Genomic DNA, 19,860 nt, shown 5'->3' on the forward strand with positions numbered 1-19,860 from the left:
TTTCACCCTCGTAGCTCGAGATGAGGGATCCTTTCACTGCTTTCAACGGGAAAGAATTCCCGGCGTTCCCGTCGCATCTCAAGAGGAGGCACTCTCAACAGGAAAGGGGAGAGGATCTCCATGGTCGTACCACCATTCCAAGAGTCCCCCAGATGTCTCAGTCCATTCCAGAGGAAACTCTTTGCCCTGCACTGGCTCATCTTTCACGCCGAGGATCGACTCACACCACGGTGGAACGTGGGACAGCCCTGTGGGAAAGCCTCGAGGGAAAGCCTCAAGGGAAAACCACAGATCCTTTGATCCACGCGACGGGAAGCGTGACATTGCTGCTACAGCCTGGAAGGAAAGCGCACATGCATGCCCCCACTCGAGACGAGGCCTGACTCCCCTGGGGAGACTCCAGAAATACCCAAAGTTCCATGTCACCTCTGAGAGGAAACCTCGGTTCCGACCCTGACTCCACACAAGGTTTTTGGCCCCGGTATCGACGGGAGAGGAATCCTGAGAGGCCCCCTAGCAACTCGCATGGGGACTGGTCTTTCCTGAGGCCACCATGGCGGGTCCCTGAGGTCCCCGTCGTAACTCGAGAACACCTGCCGCAACTCGAGAAAATCCAGGAAGTTCTCCCTTCCAGGCGAGATGAGGCCTATTTCCGATGAGGCGTCTGGAGACTAATGACACCTAACATCTGGAACTTCGAAAGGGTCTTTCACACCCTTGCTGCAACTCAAGAAGTTCACCGCCATACCCGTCTCCACTCGAGAGGAAGCACGATGGTCCCGCCCACATCCAGAGGAGCCCCGTTTCACATTCGTAGCTCGAGATGAGGGATCCTTTCCCTGCTTTCAACGGGAAAGAATTCCCGGCGTTCCCGTCGCATCTCAAGAGGAGGCACTCTCAACAGGAAAGGCGAGAGGAACTCCATGGTCGTACCACCATTCCAAGAGTCCCCCAGATGTCTCAGTCCATTCCAGAGGAACCTCTTTGCCCTGCACTGGCTCATCTTTCACGCCGAGGATCGACTCACACCACGGTGGCACGTGGGACAGCCCTGTGGGAAAGCCTGAAGAGAAAGCCTCGAGGGAAAACCACAGATCCTTTGATCCACGCGACGGGAAGCGTGACATTGCTGCTACAGCCTGGAAGGAAAGCACACGTGCATGCCCCCACTCGAGACGAGGCCTGACTCCCCTGGGGAGACTCCAGAAGTACCCAAAGATCCATGTCAGCCCCTGAGAGGAATCCTCGGTTCCGGCCCTGACTCCACACAAAGTTTTTGGCCCCGGTATCGACGGGAGAGGAATCCCGAGAGGCCCCGTAGCAACTCGCATGGGGACTGGCCTCTCCTGGGGCCACCAGGGCGGGTCCCTGAGATCCCCGTCGTAATTCGAGAACACCTGCCGCAACTCGAGAAAATCCATGAAGTTCTCCCTTCCAGGCGAGATGAGGCCTATTTCCGATGAGGCGTCTGGAGACTAATGACACCTAACCTCTGGAATTTCGAGAGGGTCTTTCACACCCTTGCTGCTACTCAAGAAGTTCACCGCCATACCCGTCTCCACTCGAGAGGAAGCACGATGGTCCCGCCCACATCCAGAGGAGCCCCGTTTCCCCCTCGTAGCTCGAGATGAGGGATCCTTTCCCTGCTTTAAACGGGAAAGAATTCCCGGCGTTCCCGTCGCATCTCAAGAGGAGGCACTCTCAACAGGAAAGGCGAGAGGAACTCCATGGTCGTACCACCATTCCAAGAGTCCCCCAGATGTCTCAGTCCATTCCAGAGGAACCTCTTTGCCCTGCACTGGCTCATCTTTCACGCCGAGAATCGACTCACACCACGGTGGCACGTGTGACAGCCCTGTGGGAAAGCCTCGAGGGAAAACCACAGATCCTTTGATCCACGCGACGGGAAGCGTGACATTGCTGCTTCAGCCTGGAGGGAAAGCGCACGTGCATGCCCCCACTCGAGACGAGGCCTGACTCCCCTGGGGAGACTCCAGAAGTACCCAAAGATACATGTCACCCCTGAGAGAAAACCTCGGTTCCGGCCCTGACTCCACACAAGGTTTTTGGCCCCGGTATCGACGGGAGAGGAATCCTGAGAGGCCCCCTAGCAACTCGCATGGGGACTGGCCTTTCCTGAGGCCACCATGGCGGGTCCCTGAGGTCCCCGTCGTAACTCGAGAACACCTGCCGCAACTCGAGAAAATCCGGGAAGTTCTCCCTTCCAGGCGAGATGAGGCCTATTTCCTATGAGGCGTCTGGAGACTAATGACACCTAACCTCTGGAACTTCGAAAGGGTCTTTCACACCCTTGCTGCAACTCAAGAAGTTCACCGCCATACCCGTCTCCACTCGAGAGGAAGCACGATGGTCCCGCCCATATCCAGAGGAGCCCCGTTTCCCCCTCGTAGCTCGAGATGAGGGATCCTTTCCCTGCTTTCAACGGGAAAGAATTCCCGGCATTCCCGTCGCATCTCAAGAGGAGGCACTCTCAACAGGAAAGGCGAGAGGAACTCTATGGTCGTACCACCATTCCAAGAATCCCCCAGATGTCTCAGTCCATTCCATAGGAACCTCTTTGCCCTGCACTGGCTCATCTTTCACGCCGAGGATCGACTCACACCACGGTGGCAAGTGGGACAGCCCTGTGGGAAAGCCTCGAGGGAAAGCCTCGAGGGAAAACCACAGATCCTTTGATCCACGCGAAGGTAAGCGTGACATTGCTGCTACAGCCTGGAAGAAAGGCGCTCATGCATGCCCCCACTCGAAACGATGCCTGACTCCAGTGGGGAGACTCCAGAAGTACCCAAAGATACATGTCAGCCCCTGAGACGAATCCTCGGTTCCGGCCCTGACTCCAAACAAGGTTTTTGGCCCCGGTATCGACAGGAGAGGAATCCTGAGAGGCCCCCTAGCAACTCGCATGGGGACTGGCTTTTCCTGAGGCCACCAGGGCGGTTCCCTGAGGTCCCCGTCGTAACTCGAGAACACCTGCCGCAACTCGAGAAAATCCAGGATGTTCTCCCTTCCAGGCGAGATGAGGCCTATTTCCAATGAGGCGTCTGGAGACTAATGACACCTAACCTCTGGAACTTCGAAAGGGTCTTTCACACCCTTGCTGCAACACAAGAAGTTCACCGCCATACCCGTCTCCACTCGAGAGGAAGCACGATGGTCCCGCCCACATCCAGAGGAGCCCCGTTTCCCCTCGTAGCTCGAGATGAGGGATCCTTTCCCTGCTTTTAACGGGAAAGAATTCCCGGCATTTCCGTCGCATCTCAAGAGGAGGCACTCTCAACAGGAAAGGTGAGAAAAACTCCATGGTCGTACCACCATTCCAAGAGTCCCCCAGATGTCTCAGTCCATTCCAGAGGAACCTCTTTGCCCTGCACTGGCTCATCGTTCACGCCGAGGATCGACTCACACAACGGCGGCACGTGGGACAACCCTGTGGGAAAGCCTCGAGGGAAAGCCTCGAGGGAAAACCACAGATCCTTTGATCCACGCGACGGGAAGTGTGACATTGCTGCTACAGCCTGGAAGGAAAGCGCACGTGCATGCCCCCACTCGAAACGAGGCCTGACTCCCCTGGGGAGACTCCAGAAGTACCCAAAGATCCATGTCAGCCCCTGAGAGGAATCCCCGGTTCCGACCCTGACTCCACACAAGGTTTTTGGCCCCGGTATCGACGGGAGAGGAATCCCGAGAGGCCCCCTAGCAACTCGCATGGGGACTGGCCTCTCCTGGGGCCACCAGGGCGGGTCCCTGAGGTCCCCGTCGTAACTCGAGAACACCTGCCGCAACTCGAGAAAATCCAGGAAGTTCTCCCTTCCAGGCGAGATGAGGCCTATTTCCGATGAGGCGTCTGGAGACTAATGACACCTAACCTCTGGAATTTCGAGAGGGTCTTTCACACCCTTGCTGCTACTCAAGAAGTTCACCTCCATACCCGTCTCCACTCGAGAGGAAGCACGATGGTCCCGCCCACATCCAGAGGAGCCCCGTTTCCCCCTCGTAGCTCGAGATGAGGTATCCTTTCCCTGCTTTCAACGGGAAAGAATTTCCGGGGTTCCCGTCGCATCTCAAGAGGAGGCACTCTCAACAGGAAAGGCGAGAGGAACTCCATGGTCGTACCACCATTCCAAGAGTCCCCCAGATGTCTCAGTCCATTCCAGAGGAACCTCTTTGCCCTGCACTGGCTAATCTTTCACGCCGAGGATCGACTCACACCACGGTGGCACGTGGGACAGCCCTGTGGGAAAGCCTCGAGGGAAAGCCTCGAGGGAAAACCACAGATCCTTTGATCCACGCGACGGGAAGCGTGACATTGCTGCTACAGCCTGGAAAGAAAGCGCACGTGCATGGCCCCAATCGAGACGAGGCCTGACTCCCCTGGGGAGACTCCAGAAGTACCCAAAGATCCATGTCAGCTCCTGAGAGGAATCCTCGGTTCCGGCCCTGACTCCACACAAGGTTTTTGGCCCCGGTATCGACGGGAGAGGAATCCCGAGAGGCCCCCTAGCAACTCGCATGGGGACTGGCCTCTCCTGAGGCCACCAGGGCGGGTCCCTGAGGTCCCCGTCGTAACTCGAGAACACCTGCCGCAACTCGAGAAAATCCAGGAAGTTCTCCCTTCCAGGCGAGATAAGGCCTATTTCCGATGAGGCGTCTGGAGACTAATGACACCTAACCTCTGGAACTTCGAAAGGGTCTTTCACACCCTTGCTGCTACTCAAGAAGTTCACCGCCATACCCGTCTCCACTCGAGAGGAAGCACGATGGTCCCGCCCACATCCAGAGGAGCCCCGTTTCCCCCTCGTAGCTCGAGATGAGGGATCCCTTCCCTGCTTTCAACGGGAAAGAAATCCCGGCGTTCCCGTCGCATCTCAAGAGGAGGCACTCTCAACAGGAAAGGCGAGAGGAACTCCATGGTCGTACCACCATTCCAAGAGTCCCCCAGATGTCTCAGTCCATTCCAGAGGAACCTCTTTGCCCTGCACTGGCTCATCTTTCACGCCGAGGATCGACTCACACCACGGTGGCACGTGGGACAGCCCTGTGGGAAAGCCTCGAGGGAAAACCACAGATCCTTTGATCCACGCGATGGGAAGCGTGACATTGCTGCTACAGCCTGGAAGGAAAGCGCACGTGCATGCCCCCACTCGAGACGAGGCCTGACTCCCCTGGGGAGACTCCAGAAATACCCAAAGTTCCATGTCACCCCTGAGAGGAAACCTCGGTTCCGACCCTGACTCCACACAAGGTTTTTGGCCCCGGTATCGACGGGAGAGGAATCCCGAGAGGCCCCCTAGCAACTCGCATGGGGACTGGCCTTTCCTGAGGCCACCATGGCGGGTCCCTGAGGTCCCCGTCGTAACTCGAGAACACCTGCCGCAACTCGAGAAAATCCAGGAAGTTCTCCCTTCCAGGCGAGATGAGGCCTATTTCCGATGAGGCGTCTGGAGACTAATGACACCTAACCTCTGGAACTTCGAAAGGGTCTTTCACACCCTTGCTGCTACTCAAGAAGTTCACCGCCATACCCGTCTCCACTCGAGAGGAAGCACGATGGTCCCGCCCACATCCAGAGGAGCCCCATTTCCCCCTCGGAGCTCGAGATGAGGGATCCTTTCCCTGCTTTCAACGGGAAAGAATTCCCGGCGTTCCCGTCGCATCTCAAGAGGAGGCACTCTCAACAGGAAAGGCGACCGGAACTCCATGGTCGTACCACCATTCCAAGAGTCCCCCAGATGTCTCAGTCCATTCCAGAGGAACCTCTTTGCCCTGCACTGGCTCATCTTTCACGCCGAGGATCGACTCACACCACGGTGGCACGTGGGACAGCCCTGTGGGAAAGCCTCGAGGGAAAGCCTCGAGGGAAAACCACAGATCCTTTGATCCACGCGACGGGAAGTGTGACATTGCTGCTACAGTCTGGAAGGAAAGCGCACGTGCATGCCCCCACTCGAGAGGAGGCCTGACTCCCCTGGGGAGACTCCAGAAGTACTCAAAGATCCATGTCAGCCCCTGAGAGGAATCCTCGGTTCGGGCCCTGACTCCACACAAGGTTATTGGCCCCGGTATCGACGGGAGAGGAATCCCGAGAGGCCCCCTAGCAACTCGCATGGGGACTGGCCTCTCCTGAGGCCACCAGGGCGGGTCCCTGAGGTCCCCGTCGTAACTCGAGAACACCTGCCGCAACTCGAGAAAATCCAGGAAGTTCTCCCTTCCAGGCGAGATGAGGCCTATTTCCGATAAGGCGTCTGGAGACTAATGACACCTAACCTCTGGAACTTCGAAAGGGTCTTTCACACCCTTGCTGCAACTCAAGAAGTTCACCGCCATACCCGTCTCCACTCGAGAGGAAGCACGATGGTCCCGCCCACATCCAGAGGAGCCCCGTTTCCCCCTCGTAGCTCGAGATGAGGGATCCTTTCCCTGCTTTCAACGGGAAAGAATTCCCGGCATTCCCGTCGCATCTCAAGAGGAGGCACTCTCAACAGAAAAGGCGAGAGGAACTCCATGGTCGTACCACCATTCCAAGAGTCCCCCAGATGACTCAGTCCATTCCAGAGGAAACTCTTTGCCCTGCACTGGCTCATCTTTCACGCCGAGGATCGACTCACACCACGGTGGCACGTGGGACAGCCCTGTGGGAAAGCCTCGAGGGAAAGCCTCGAGGGAAAACCACAGATCCTTTGATCCACGCGACGGGAAGCGTGACATTGCTGCTACAGTCTGGAAGGAAAGCGCACGTGCATGCCCCCACTCGAGAGGAGGCCTGACTCCCCTGGGGAGACTCCAGAAGTACTCAAAGATCCATGTCAGCCCCTGAGAGGAATCCTCGGTTCGGGCCCTGACTCCACACAAGGTTATTGGCCCCGGTATCGACGGGAGAGGAATCCCGAGAGGCCCCCTAGCAACTCGCATGGGGACTGGCCTCTCCTGAGGCCACCAGGGCGGGTCCCTGAGGTCCCCGTCGTAACTCGAGAACACCTGCCGCAACTCGAGAAAATCCAGGAAGTTCTCCCTTCCAGGCGAGATGAGGCCTATTTCCGATGAGGCGTCTGGAGACTAATGACACCTAACCTCTGGAACTTCGAAAGGGTCTTTCACACCCTTGCTGCAACTCAAGAAGTTCACCGCCATACCCGTCTCCACTCGAGAGGAAGCACGATGGTCCCGCCCACATCCAGAGGAGCCCCGTTTCCCCCTCGTAGCTCGAGATGAGGGATCCTTTCCCTGCTTTCAACGGGAAAGAATTCCCGGCATTCCCGTCGCATCTCAAGAGGAGGCACTCTCAACAGAAAAGGCGAGAGGAACTCCATGGTCGTACCACCATTCCAAGAGTCCCCCAGATGACTCAGTCCATTCCAGAGGAAACTCTTTGCCCTGCACTGGCTCATCTTTCACGCCGAGGATCGACTCACACCACGGTGGCACGTGGGACAGCCCTGTGGGAAAGCCTCGAGGGAAAGCCTCGAGGGAAAACCACAGATCCTTTGATCCACGCGACGGGAAGCGTGACATTGCTGCTACAGCCTGGAAGGAAAGCGCACGTGCATGCCCCCACTCGAGAGGAGGCCTGACTCCCCTGGGGAGACTCCAGAAGTACCCAAAGATCCTTGTCACCCCTGAGAGGAATCCTCGGTCCCGGCCCTGACTCCACACAAGGTTTTTGGCCCCGGTATCGACGGGAGAGGAATCCCGAGAGGCCCCCTAGCAACTCGCATGGGGACTGGCCTCTCTTGAGGCCACCCGGGCGGGTCCCTGAGGTCCCCGTCGTAACTCGAGAACACCTGCCGCAACTCAAGAAAATCCAGGAAGTTCTCCCTTCCAGGCGAGATGAGGCCTATTTCCGATGAGGCGTCTGGAGACTAATGACACCTAACCTCTGGAACTTCGAAAGGGTCTTTCACACCCTTGCTGCAACTCAAGAAGTTCACCGCCATACCCGTCTCCACTCGAGAGGAAGCACGATGGTCCCGCCCACATCCAGAGGAGCCCCGTTTCCCCCTCGTAGCTCGAGATGAGGGATCCTTTCCCTGCTTTCAACGGGAAAGAATTCCCGGCGTTCCCGTCGCATCTCAAGCGGAGGCACTCTCAACAGGAAAGGCGAGAGGAACTCCATGGTCGTACCACCATTCCAAGACTCCCCCAGATGTCTCAGTCCATTCCAGAGGAACCTCTTTGCCCTGCACTGGCTCATCTTTCACGCCGAGGATCGACTCACACCACGGTGGCACGTGGGACAGCCCTGTGGGAAAGCCTCGAGGGAAAGCCTCGAGGGAAAACCACAGATCCTTTGATAAATGCGACGGGAAGCGTGACATTGCTGCTACAGCCTGGAAGGAAAGCACACGTGCATGCCCCCACTCGATACGAGGCCTGACTCCCCTGGGGAGACTCCAGAAGTACCCAAAGATCCATGTCAGCCCCTGAGAGGAATCCTCGGTTCGGGCCCTGACTCCACACAAGGTTCTTGGCCCCGGTATCGACGGGAGAGGAATCCCGAGAGGCCCCCTAGCAACTCGCATGGGGACTGGCCTCTCCTGAGGCCACCAGGGCGGGTCCCTGAGGTCCCCGTCGTAACTCGAGAACACCTGCCGTAACTCGAGAAAATCCAGGAAGTTATCCCTTCCAGGCGAGATGAGGCCTCTTTCCGATGAGGCGTCTGGAGACTAATGACACCTAACCTCTGGAATTTCGAAAGGGTCTTTCACACCCTTGCTGCAACTCAAGAAGTTCACCGCCATACCCGTCTCCACTCGAGAGGAAGCACGATGGTCCCGCCCACATCCAGAGGAGCCCCGTTTCCCCCTCGGACCTCGAGATGAGGGATCCTTTCCCTGCTTTCAACGGGAAAGAATTCCCGGCGTTCCCGTCGCATCTCAAGAGGAGGCACTCTCAACAGGAAAGGCGAGAGGAACTCCATGGTCGTACCACCATTCCAAGAGTCCCCCAGATGTCTCAGTCCATTCCAGAGGAACCTCTTTGCCCTGCACTGGCTCATCTTTCACGCCGAGGATCGACTCACACCACGGTGGCACGTGGGACAGCCCTGTGGGAAAGCCTCGAGGGAAAGCCTCGAGGGAAAACCACAGATCCTTTGATCCACGCGACGGGAAGTGTGACATTGCTGCTACAGTCTGGAAGGAAAGCGCACGTGCATGCCCCCACTCGAGACGAGGCCTGACTCCCCTGGGGAGACTCCAGAAGTACTCAAAGATCCATGTCACCCCTGAGAGGAATCCTCGGTTCCGGCCCTGACTCCACACAAGGTTTTTGGCCCCAGTATCGACGGGATAGGAATCCCGAGAGGCCCCCTAGCAACTCGCATGGGGACTGGCCTCTCCTGAGGCAACCAGGGCGGGTCCCTGAGGTCCCCGTCGTAACTCGAGAACACCTGCCGCAACTCGAGAAAATCCAGGAAGTTCTCCCTTGCAGGCGAGATGAGGCCTATTTCCGATGAGGCGTCTGGAGACTAATGACACCTAACCTCTGGAACTTCGAAAGGGTCTTTCACACCCTTGCTGCAACTCAAGAAGTTCACCGCCATACCCGTCTCCACTCGAGAGGAAGCACGATGGTCCCGCCCACATCCAGAGGAGCCCCGTTTCCCCCTCGTAGCTCGAGATGAGGGATCCTTTCCCTGCTTTCAACGGGAAAGAATTCCCGGCGTTCCCGTCGCATCTCAAGAGGAGGCACTCTCAACAGGAAAGGCGAGAGGAACTCCATGGTCGTACCACCATTCCAAGAGTCCCCCAGATGACTCAGTCCATTCCAGAGGAACCTCTTTGCCCTGCACTGGCTCATCTTTCACGCCGAGGATCGACTCACACCACGGTGGCACGTGGGACAGCCCTGTGGGAAAGCCTCGAGGGAAAGCCTCGAGGGAAAACCACAGATCCTTTGATCCACGCGACGGGAAGCGTGACATTGCTGCTACAGCCTGGAAGGAAAGCGCACGTGCATGCCCCCACTCGAGACGAGGCCTGACTCCCCTGGGGAGACTCCAGAAGTACCCAAAGATCCTTGTCACCCCTGAGAGGAATTCTCGGTCCCGGCCCTGACTCCACACAAGGTTTTTGGCCCCGGTATCGACGGGAGAGGAATCCCGAGAGGCCCCCTAGCAACTCGCATGGGGACTGGCCTCTCTTGAGGCCACCCGGGCGGGTCCCTGAGGTCCCCGTCGTAACTCGAGAACACCTGCCGCAACTCAAGAAAATCCAGGAAGTTCGCCCTTCCAGGCGAGATGAGGCCTATTTCCGATGAGGCGTCTGGAGACTAATGACACCTAACGTCTGGAATTTCGAAAGGGTCTTTCACACCCTTGCTGCAACTCAAGAAGTACATCGCTATACCCGTCTCCACTCGAGAGGAAGAACGATGGTCCCGCCCACATCCAGAGGAGCCCCGTTTCCCCCTCGTAGCTCGAGATGAGGGATCCTTTCCCTGCTTTCAACGGGAAAGAATTCCCAGCGTTCCCGTCGCATCTCAGGAGGAGGCACTCTCAACAGGAAAGGCGAGAGGAACTCCATGGTCGTACCACCATTCCAAGAGTCCCCCAGATGTCTCAGTCCATTCCAGAGGAACCTCTTTGCCCTGCACTGGCTCATCTTTCACGCCGAGGATCGACTCACACCACGGTGGCACGTGGGACAGCCTTGTGGGAAAGCCTCGAGGGAAAGCCTCGAGGGAAAACCACAGAACCTTTGATCCACTCGACGGGAAGCGTGACATTGCTTCTACAGCCTGGAAGGAAAGCGCACGTGCATGCCCCCACTCGAGACGAGGCCTGACTCCCCTGTGGAGACTCCAGAAGTACCCAAAGATACATGTCACCCCTGAGAGGAATCCTCGGTTCCGGCCCTGACTCCACACAAGGTTTTTGGCCCCGGTATCGACGGGAGAGGAATCCCGAGAGGCCCCCTAGCAACTCGCATGGGGACTGGCCTCTCCTGAGGCAACCAGGGCGGGTCCCTGAGGTCCCCGTCGTAACTCGAGAACACCTGCCGCAACTCGAGAAAATCCAGGAAGTTCTCCCTTGCAGGCGAGATGAGGCCTATTTCCGATGAGGCGTCTGGAGACTAATGACACCTAACCTCTGGAACTTCGAAAGGGTCTTTCACACCCTTGCTGCAACTCAAGAAGTTCACCGCCATACCCGTCTCCACTCGAGAGGAAGCACGATGGTCCCGCCCACATCCAGAGGAGCCCCGTTTCCCCCTCGTAGCTCGAGATGAGGGATCCTTTCCCTGCATTCAACGGGAAAGAATTCCCGGCGTTCCCGTCGCATCTCAAGAGGAGGCACTCTCAACAGGAAAGGCGAGAGGAACTCCATGGTCGTACCACCATTCCAAGAGTCCCCCAGATGACTCAGTCCATTCCAGAGGAACCTCTTTGCCCTGCACTGGCTCATCTTTCACGCCGAGGATCGACTCACACCACGGTGGCACGTGGGACAGCCCTGTGGGAAAGCCTCGAGGGAAAGCCTCGAGGGAAAACCACAGATCCTTTGATCCACGCGACGGGAAGCGTGACATTGCTGCTATAGCCTGGAAGGAAAGCGCACGTGCATGCCCCCACTCGAGAGGAGGCCTGACTCCCCTGGGGAGACTCCAGAAGTACCCAAAGATCCTTGTCACCCCTGAGAGGAATCCTCGGTCCCGGCCCTGACTCCACACAAGGTTTTTGGCCCCGGTATCGACGGGAGAGGAATCCCGAGAGGCCCCCTAGCAACTCGCATGGGGACTGGCCTCTCTTGAGGCCACCCGGGCGGGTCCCTGAGGTCCCCGTCGTAACTCGAGAACACCTGCCGCAACTCGAGAAAATCCCGGAAGTTCTCCCTTCCAGGCGAGATGAGGCCTATTTCCGATGAGGCGTCTGGAGACTAATGACACCTAACCTCTGGAACTTCGAAAGGGTCTTTCACACCCTTGCTGCAACTCAAGAAGTTCACCGCCATACCCGTCTCCACTCGAGAGGAAGTACGATGGTCCCGCCCACATCCAGAGGAGCCCCATTTCCCCCTCGGAGCTCGAGATGAGGGATCCTTTCCCTGCTTTCAACGGGAAAGAATTCCCGGCGTTCCTGTCGCATCTCAAGAGGAGGCACTCTCAACAGGAAAGGCGAGAGGAACTCCATGGTCGTATCACCATTCCAAGACTCCCCCAGATGTCTCAGTCCATTCCAGAGGAACCTCTTTGCCCTGCACTGGCTCATCTTTCACGCCGAGGATCGACTCACACCACGGTGGCACGTGGGACAGCCCTGTGGGAAAGCCTCGAGGGAAAGCCTCGAGGGAAAACCACAAATCCTTTGATCCACGCGACGGGAAGCGTGACATTGCTGCTACAGCCTGGAAGGAAAGCGCACGTGCATGCCCCCACTCGAGAGGAGGCCTGACTCCCCTGGGGAGACTCCAGAAGTACCCAAAGATCCATGTCACCCCTGAGAGGAATCCTCGGTCCCGGCCCTGACTACACACAAGGTTTTTGGCCCCGGTATCGACGGGAGAGGAATCCCGAGAGGCCCCCTAGCAACTCGCATGGGGACTGGCCTCTCCTGAGGCCACCAGGGCGGGTCCCTGAGGTCCCCGTCGTAACTCGAGAACACCTGCCGCAACTCGAGAAAATCCAGGAAGTTCTCCCTTCCAGGCGAGATGAGGCCTATTTCCGATGAGGCGTCTGGAGACTAATGACACCTAACCTCTGGAACTTCGAAAGGGTCTTTCACACCCTTGCTGCAACTCAAGAAGTTCACCGCCATACCCGTCTCCACTCGAGAGGAAGCACGATGGTCCCGCCCACATCCAGAGGAGCCCCGTTTCCCCCTCGTAGCTCGAGATGAGGGATCCTTTCCCTGCTTTCAACGGGAAAGAATTCCCGGCGTTCCCGTCGCATCTCAAGAGGAGGCACTCTCAACAGGAAAGGCGAGAGGAACTCCATGGTCGTACCACCATTCCAAGAGTCCCCCAGATGTCTCAGTCCATTCCAGAGGAACCTCTTTGCCCTGCACTGGCTCTTTTTTCACGCCGAGGATCGACTCACACCACGGTGGCACGTAGGACAGCCCTGTGGGAAAGCCTCGAGGGAAAGCCTCGAGGGAAAACCACAGATCCTTTGATCCACGCGACGGGAAGTGTGACATTTCTGCTACAGTCTGGAAGGAAAGCGCACGTGCATGCCCCCACTCGAGACGAGGCCTGACTCCCCTGGGGTGACTCCAGAAGTACTCAAAGATCCATGACAGCCCCTGAGAGGAAACCTCGGTTCGGGCCCTGACTCCACACAAGGTTATTGGCCCCGGTATCGACGGGAGAGGAATCCCGAGAGGCCCCCTAGCAACTCGCATGGGGACTGGCCTCTCCTGAGGCAACCAGGGCGGGTCCCTGAGGTCCCCGTCGTAACTCGAGAACACCTGCCGCAACTCGAGAAAATCCAGGAAGTTCTCCCTTCCAGGTGAGATGAGGCCTATTTCCGATGAGGCGTCTGGAGACTAATGACACCTAACCTCTGGAATTTCGAAAGGGTCTTTCACACCCTTGCTGCAACTCAAGAAGTACACCGCCATACCCGTCTCCACTCGAGAGGAAGCACGATGGTCCCGCCCACATCCAGAGGAGCCCCGTTTCCCCCTCGTAGCTCGAGATGAGGGATCCTTTCCCTGCTTTCAACGGGAAAGAATTCCCAGCGTTCCCGTCGCATCTCAAGAGGAGGCACTCTCAACAGGAAAGGCGAGAGGAACTCCATGGTCGTACCACCATTCCAAGAGTCCCCCAGATGTCTCAGTCCATTCCAGAGGAACCTCTTTGCCCTGCACTGGCTCATCTTTCACGCCGAGGATCGACTCACACCACGGTGGCACGTGGGACAGCCTTGTGGGAAAGCCTCGAGGGAAAGCCTCGAGGGAAAACCACAGATCCTTTGATCCACTCGACAGGAAGCGTGACATTGCTGCTACAGCCTGGAAGGAAAGCGCACGTGCATGCCCCCACTCAAGACGAGGCCTGACTCCCCTGGGGAGACTCCAGAAGTACCCAAAGATACATGTCACCCCTGAGAGGAATCCTCGGTTCCGGCCCTGACTCCACACAAGGTTTTTGGCCCCGGTATCGACGGGAGAGGAATCCCGAGAGGCCCCCTAGCAACTCGCATGGGGACTGGCCTCTCCTGAGGCAACCAGGGCGGGTCCCTGAGGTCCCCGTCGTAACTCGAGAACACCTGCCGCAACTCGAGAAAATCCAGGAAGTTCTCCCTTGCAGGCGAGATGAGGCCTATTTCCGAAGAGGCGTCTGGAGACTAATGACACCTAACCTCTGGAACTTCGAAAGGGTCTTTCACACCCTTGCTGCAACTCAAGAAGTTCACCGCCATACCCGTCTCCACTCGAGAGGAAGCACGATGGTCCCGCCCACATCCAGAGGAGCCCCGTTTCCCCCTCGTAGCTCGAGATGAGGGATCCTTTCCCTGCTTTTAACGGGAAAGAATTCCCGGCGTTCCCGTCGCATCTCAAGAGGAGGCACTCTCAACAGGAAAGGCGAGAGGAACTCCATGGTCGTACCACCATTCCAAGAGTCCCCCAGATGACTCAGTCCATTCCAGAGGAACCTCTTTGCCCTGCACTGGCTCATCTTTCACGCCGAGGATCGACTCACACCACGGTGGCACGTGGGACAGCCCTGTGGGAAAGCCTCGAGGGAAAGCCTCGAGGGAAAACCACAGATCCTTTGATCCACGCGACGGGAAGCGTGACATTGCTGCTACAGCCTGGAAGGAAAGCGCACGTGCATGCCCCCACTCGAGAGGAGGCCTGACTCCCCTGGGGAGACTCCAGAAGTACCCAAAGATCCTTGTCACCCTTGAGAGGAATCCTCGGTTCGGGCCCTGACACCACACAAGGTTTTTGGCCCCGGTATCGACGGGAGAGGAATCCAGAGAGGCCCCCTAGCAACTCGCATGGGGACTGGCCTCTCTTGAGGCCACCCGGGCGGGTCCCTGAGGTCCCCGTCGTAACTCGAGAACACCTGCCGCAACTCGAGAAAATCCAGGAAGTTCTCCCTTGCAGGCGAGATGAGGCCTATTTCCGATGAGGCGTCTGGAGACTAATGACACCTAACCTCTGGAACTTCGAAAGGGTCTTTCACACCCTTGCTGCAACTCAAGAAGTTCACCGCCATACCCGTCTCCACTCGAGAGGAAGTACGATGGTCCCGCCCACATCCAGAGGAGCCCCGTTTCCCCCTCGGAGCTCGAGATGAGGGATCCTTTCCCTGCTTTCAACGGGAAAGAATTCCCGGCGTTCCCGTCGCATCTCAAGAGGAGGCACTCTCAACAGGAAAGGCGAGAGGAACTCCATGGTCGTATCACCATTCCAAGACTCCCCCAGATGTCTCAGTCCATTCCAGAGGAACCTCTTTGCCCTGCACTGGCTCATCTTTCACGCCGAGGATCGACTCACACCACGGTGGCACGTGGGACAGCCCTGTGGGAAAGCCTCGAGGGAAAGCCTCGAGGGAAAACCACAGATCCTTTGATCCACGCGACGGGAAGCGTGACATTGCTGCTACAGCCTGGAAAGAAAGCGCACGTGCATGCCCCCACTCGAGAGGAGGCCTGACTCCCCTGGGGAGACTCCAGAAGTACCCAAAGATCCATGTCACCCCTGAGAGGAATCCTCGGTCCCGGCCCTGACTACACACAAGGTTTTTGGCCCCGGTATCGACGGGAGAGGAATCCCGAGAGGCCCCCAAGCAACTCGCATGGGGACTGGCCTCTCCTGAGGCCACCAGGGCGGGTCCCTGAGGTCCCCGTCGTAACTCGAGAACACCTGCCGCAACTCGAGAAAATCCAGGAAGTTCTCCCTTCCAGGCGAGATGAGGCCTATTTCCGATGAGGCGTCTGGAGACTAATGACACCTAACCTCTGGAACTTCGAAAGGGTCTTTCACACCCTTGCTGCAACTCAAGAAGTTCACCGCCATATCCGTCTCCACTCGAGAGGAAGCACGATGGTCCCGCCCACATCCAGAGGAGCCCCGTTTCCCCCTCGTAGCTCGAGATGAGGGATCCTTTCCCTGCTTTCAACGGGAAAGAATTCCCGGCGTTCCCGTCGCATCTCAAGAGGAGGCACTCTCAACAGGAAAGGCGAGAGGAACTCCATGGTCGTACCACCATTCCAAGAGTCCCCCAGATGTCTCAGTCCATTCCAGAGGAACGTCTTTGCCCTGCACTGGCTCATTTTTCACGCCGAGGATCGACTCACACCACGGTGGCACGTGGGACAGCCCTGTGGGAAAGCCTCGAGGGAAAGCCTCGAGGGAAAACCACAGATCCTTTGATCCACGCGACGGGAAGCGTGACATTGCTGCTACAGCCTGGAAGGAAAGCACACGTGCATGCCCCCACTCGAGACGAGGCCTGACTCCCCTGGGGAGACTCCAGAAGTACCCAAAGATCCATGTCAGCCCCTGAGAGGAATCCTCGGTTCGGGCCCTGACTCCACACAAGGTTCTTGGCCCCGGTATCGACGGGAGAGGAATCCCGAGAGGCCCCCTAGCAACTCGCATGGGGACTGGCCTCTCCTGAGGCCACCAGGGCGGGTCCCTGAGGTCCCCGTCGTAACTCGAGAACACCTGCCGTAACTCGAGAAAATCCAGGAAGTTCTCCCTTCCAGGCGAGATGAGGCCTATTTCCGATGAGGCGTCTGGAGACTAATGACACCTAACCTCTGGAATTTCGAAAGGGTCTTTCACACCCTTGCTGCAACTCAAGAAGTTCACCGCCATACCCGTCTCCACTCGAGAGGAAGCACGATGGTCCCGCCCACATCCAGAGGAGCCCCGTTTCCCCCTCGGAGCTCGAGATGAGGGATCCTTTCCCTGCTTTCAACGGGAAAGAATTCCCGGCGTTCCCGTCGCATCTCAAGAGGAGGCACTCTCAACAGGAAAGGCGAGAGGAACTCCATGGTCGTACCACCATTCCAAGAGTCCCCCAGATGTCTCAGTCCATTCCAGAGGAACCTCTTTGCCCTGCACTGGCTCTTTTTTCACGCCGAGGATCGACTCACACCACGGTGGCACGTAGGACAGCCCTGTGGGAAAGCCTCGAGGGAAAGCCTCGAGGGAAAACCACAGATCCTTTGATCCACGCGACGGGAAGTGTGACATTTCTGCTACAGTCTGGAAGGAAAGCGCACGTGCATGCCCCCACTCGAGACGAGGCCTGACTCCCCTGGGGTGACTCCAGAAGTACTCAAAGATCCATGACAGCCCCTGAGAGGAATCCTCGGTTCGGGCCCTGACTCCACACAAGGTTATTGGCCCCGGTATCGACGGGAGAGGAATCCCGAGAGGCCCCCTAGCAACTCGCATGGGGACTGGCCTCTCCTGAGGCAACCAGGGCGGGTCCCTGAGGTCCCCGTCGTAACTCGAGAACACCTGCCGCAACTCGAGAAAATCCAGGAAGTTCTCCCTTCCAGGTGAGATGAGGCCTATTTCCGATGAGGCGTCTGGAGACTAATGACACCTAACCTCTGGAATTTCGAAAGGGTCTTTCACACCCTTGCTGCAACTCAAGAAGTACACCGCCATACCCGTCTCCACTCGAGAGGAAGCACGATGGTCCCGCCCACATCCAGAGGAGCCCCGTTTCCCCCTCGTAGCTCGAGATGAGGGATCCTTTCCCTGCTTTCAACGGGAAAGAATTCCCAGCGTTCCCGTCGCATCTCAAGAGGAGGCACTCTCAACAGGAAAGGCGAGAGGAACTCCATGGTCGTACCACCATTCCAAGAGTCCCCCAGATGTCTCAGTCCATTCCAGAGGAACCTCTTTGCCCTGCACTGGCTCATCTTTCACGCCGAGGATCGACTCACACCACGGTGGCACGTGGGACAGCCTTGTGGGAAAGCCTCGAGGGAAAGCCTCGAGGGAAAACCACAGATCCTTTGATCCACTCGACGGGAAGCGTGACATTGCTGCTACAGCCTGGAAGGAAAGCGCACGTGCATGCCCCCACTCAAGACGAGGCCTGACTCCCCTGGGGAGACTCCAGAAGTACCCAAAGATACATGTCACCCCTGAGAGGAATCCTCGGTTCCGGCCCTGACTCCACACAAGGTTTTTGGCCCCGGTATCGACGGGAGAGGAATCCCGAGAGGCCCCCTAGCAACTCGCATGGGGACTGGCCTCTCCTGAGGCAACCAGGGCGGGTCCCTGAGGTCCCCGTCGTAACTCGAGAACACCTGCCGCAACTCGAGAAAATCCAGGAAGTTCTCCCTTGCAGGCGAGATGAGGCCTATTTCCGATGAGGCGTCTGGAGACTAATGACACCTAACCTCTGGAACTTCGAAAGGGTCTTTCACACCCTTGCTGCAACTCAAGAAGTTCACCGCCATACCCGTCTCCACTCGAGAGGAAGCACGATGGTCCCGCCCACATCCAGAGGAGCCCCGTTTCCCCCTCGTAGCTCGAGATGAGGGATCCTTTCCCTGCTTTTAACGGGAAAGAATTCCCGGCGTTCCCGTCGCATCTCAAGAGGAGGCACTCTCAACAGGAAAGGCGAGAGGAACTCCATGGTCGTACCACCATTCCAAGAGTCCCCCAGATGACTCAGTCCATTCCAGAGGAACCTCTTTGCCCTGCACTGGCTCATCTTTCACGCCGAGGATCGACTCACACCACGGTGGCACGTGGGACAGCCCTGTGGGAAAGCCTCGAGGGAAAGCCTCGAGGGAAAACCACAGATCCTTTGATCCACGCGACGGGAAGCGTGACATTGCTGCTACAGCCTGGAAGGAAAGCGCACGTGCATGCCCCCACTCGAGAGGAGGCCTGACTCCCCTGGGGAGACTCCAGAAGTACCCAAAGATCCTTGTCACCCTTGAGAGGAATCCTCGGTTCGGGCCCTGACACCACACAAGGTTTTTGGCCCCGGTATCGACGGGAGAGGAATCCAGAGAGGCCCCCTAGCAACTCGCATGGGGACTGGCCTCTCTTGAGGCCACCCGGGCGGGTCCCTGAGGTCCCCGTCGTAACTCGAGAACACCTGCCGCAACTCGAGAAAATCCAGGAAGTTCTCCCTTGCAGGCGAGATGAGGCCTATTTCCGATGAGGCGTCTGGAGACTAATGACACCTAACCTCTGGAACTTCGAAAGGGTCTTTCACACCCTTGCTGCAACTCAAGAAGTTCACCGCCATACCCGTCTCCACTCGAGAGGAAGTACGATGGTCCCGCCCACATCCAGAGGAGCCCCGTTTCCCCCTCGGAGCTCGAGATGAGGGATCCTTTCCCTGCTTTCAACGGGAAAGAATTCCCGGCGTTCCCGTCGCATCTCAAGAGGAGGCACTCTCAACAGGAAAGGCGAGAGGAACTCCATGGTCGTATCACCATTCCAAGACTCCCCCAGATGTCTCAGTCCATTCCAGAGGAACCTCTTTGCCCTGCACTGGCTCATCTTTCACGCCGAGGATCGACTCACACCACGGTGGCACGTGGGACAGCCCTGTGGGAAAGCCTCGAGGGAAAGCCTCGAGGGAAAACCACAGATCCTTTGATCCACGCGACGGGAAGCGTGACATTGCTGCTACAGCCTGGAAGGAAAGCGCACGTGCATGCCCCCACTCGAGAGGAGGCCTGACTCCCCTGGGGAGACTCCAGAAGTACCCAAAGATCCATGTCACCCCTGAGAGGAATCCTCGGTCCTGGCCCTGACTACACACAAGGTTTTTGGCCCCGGTATCGACGGGAGAGGAATCCCGAGAGGCCCCCAAGCAACTCGCATGGGGACTGGCCTCTCCTGAGGCCACCAGGGCGGGTCCCTGAGGTCCCCGTCGTAACTCGAGAACACCTGCCGCAACTC

The sequence above is a fragment of the Capricornis sumatraensis genome, chromosome 22 (genome assembly GCF_032405125.1).
Source record: "Capricornis sumatraensis isolate serow.1 chromosome 22, serow.2, whole genome shotgun sequence".
NCBI classification, from domain to species: domain Eukaryota; kingdom Metazoa; phylum Chordata; class Mammalia; order Artiodactyla; family Bovidae; genus Capricornis; species Capricornis sumatraensis.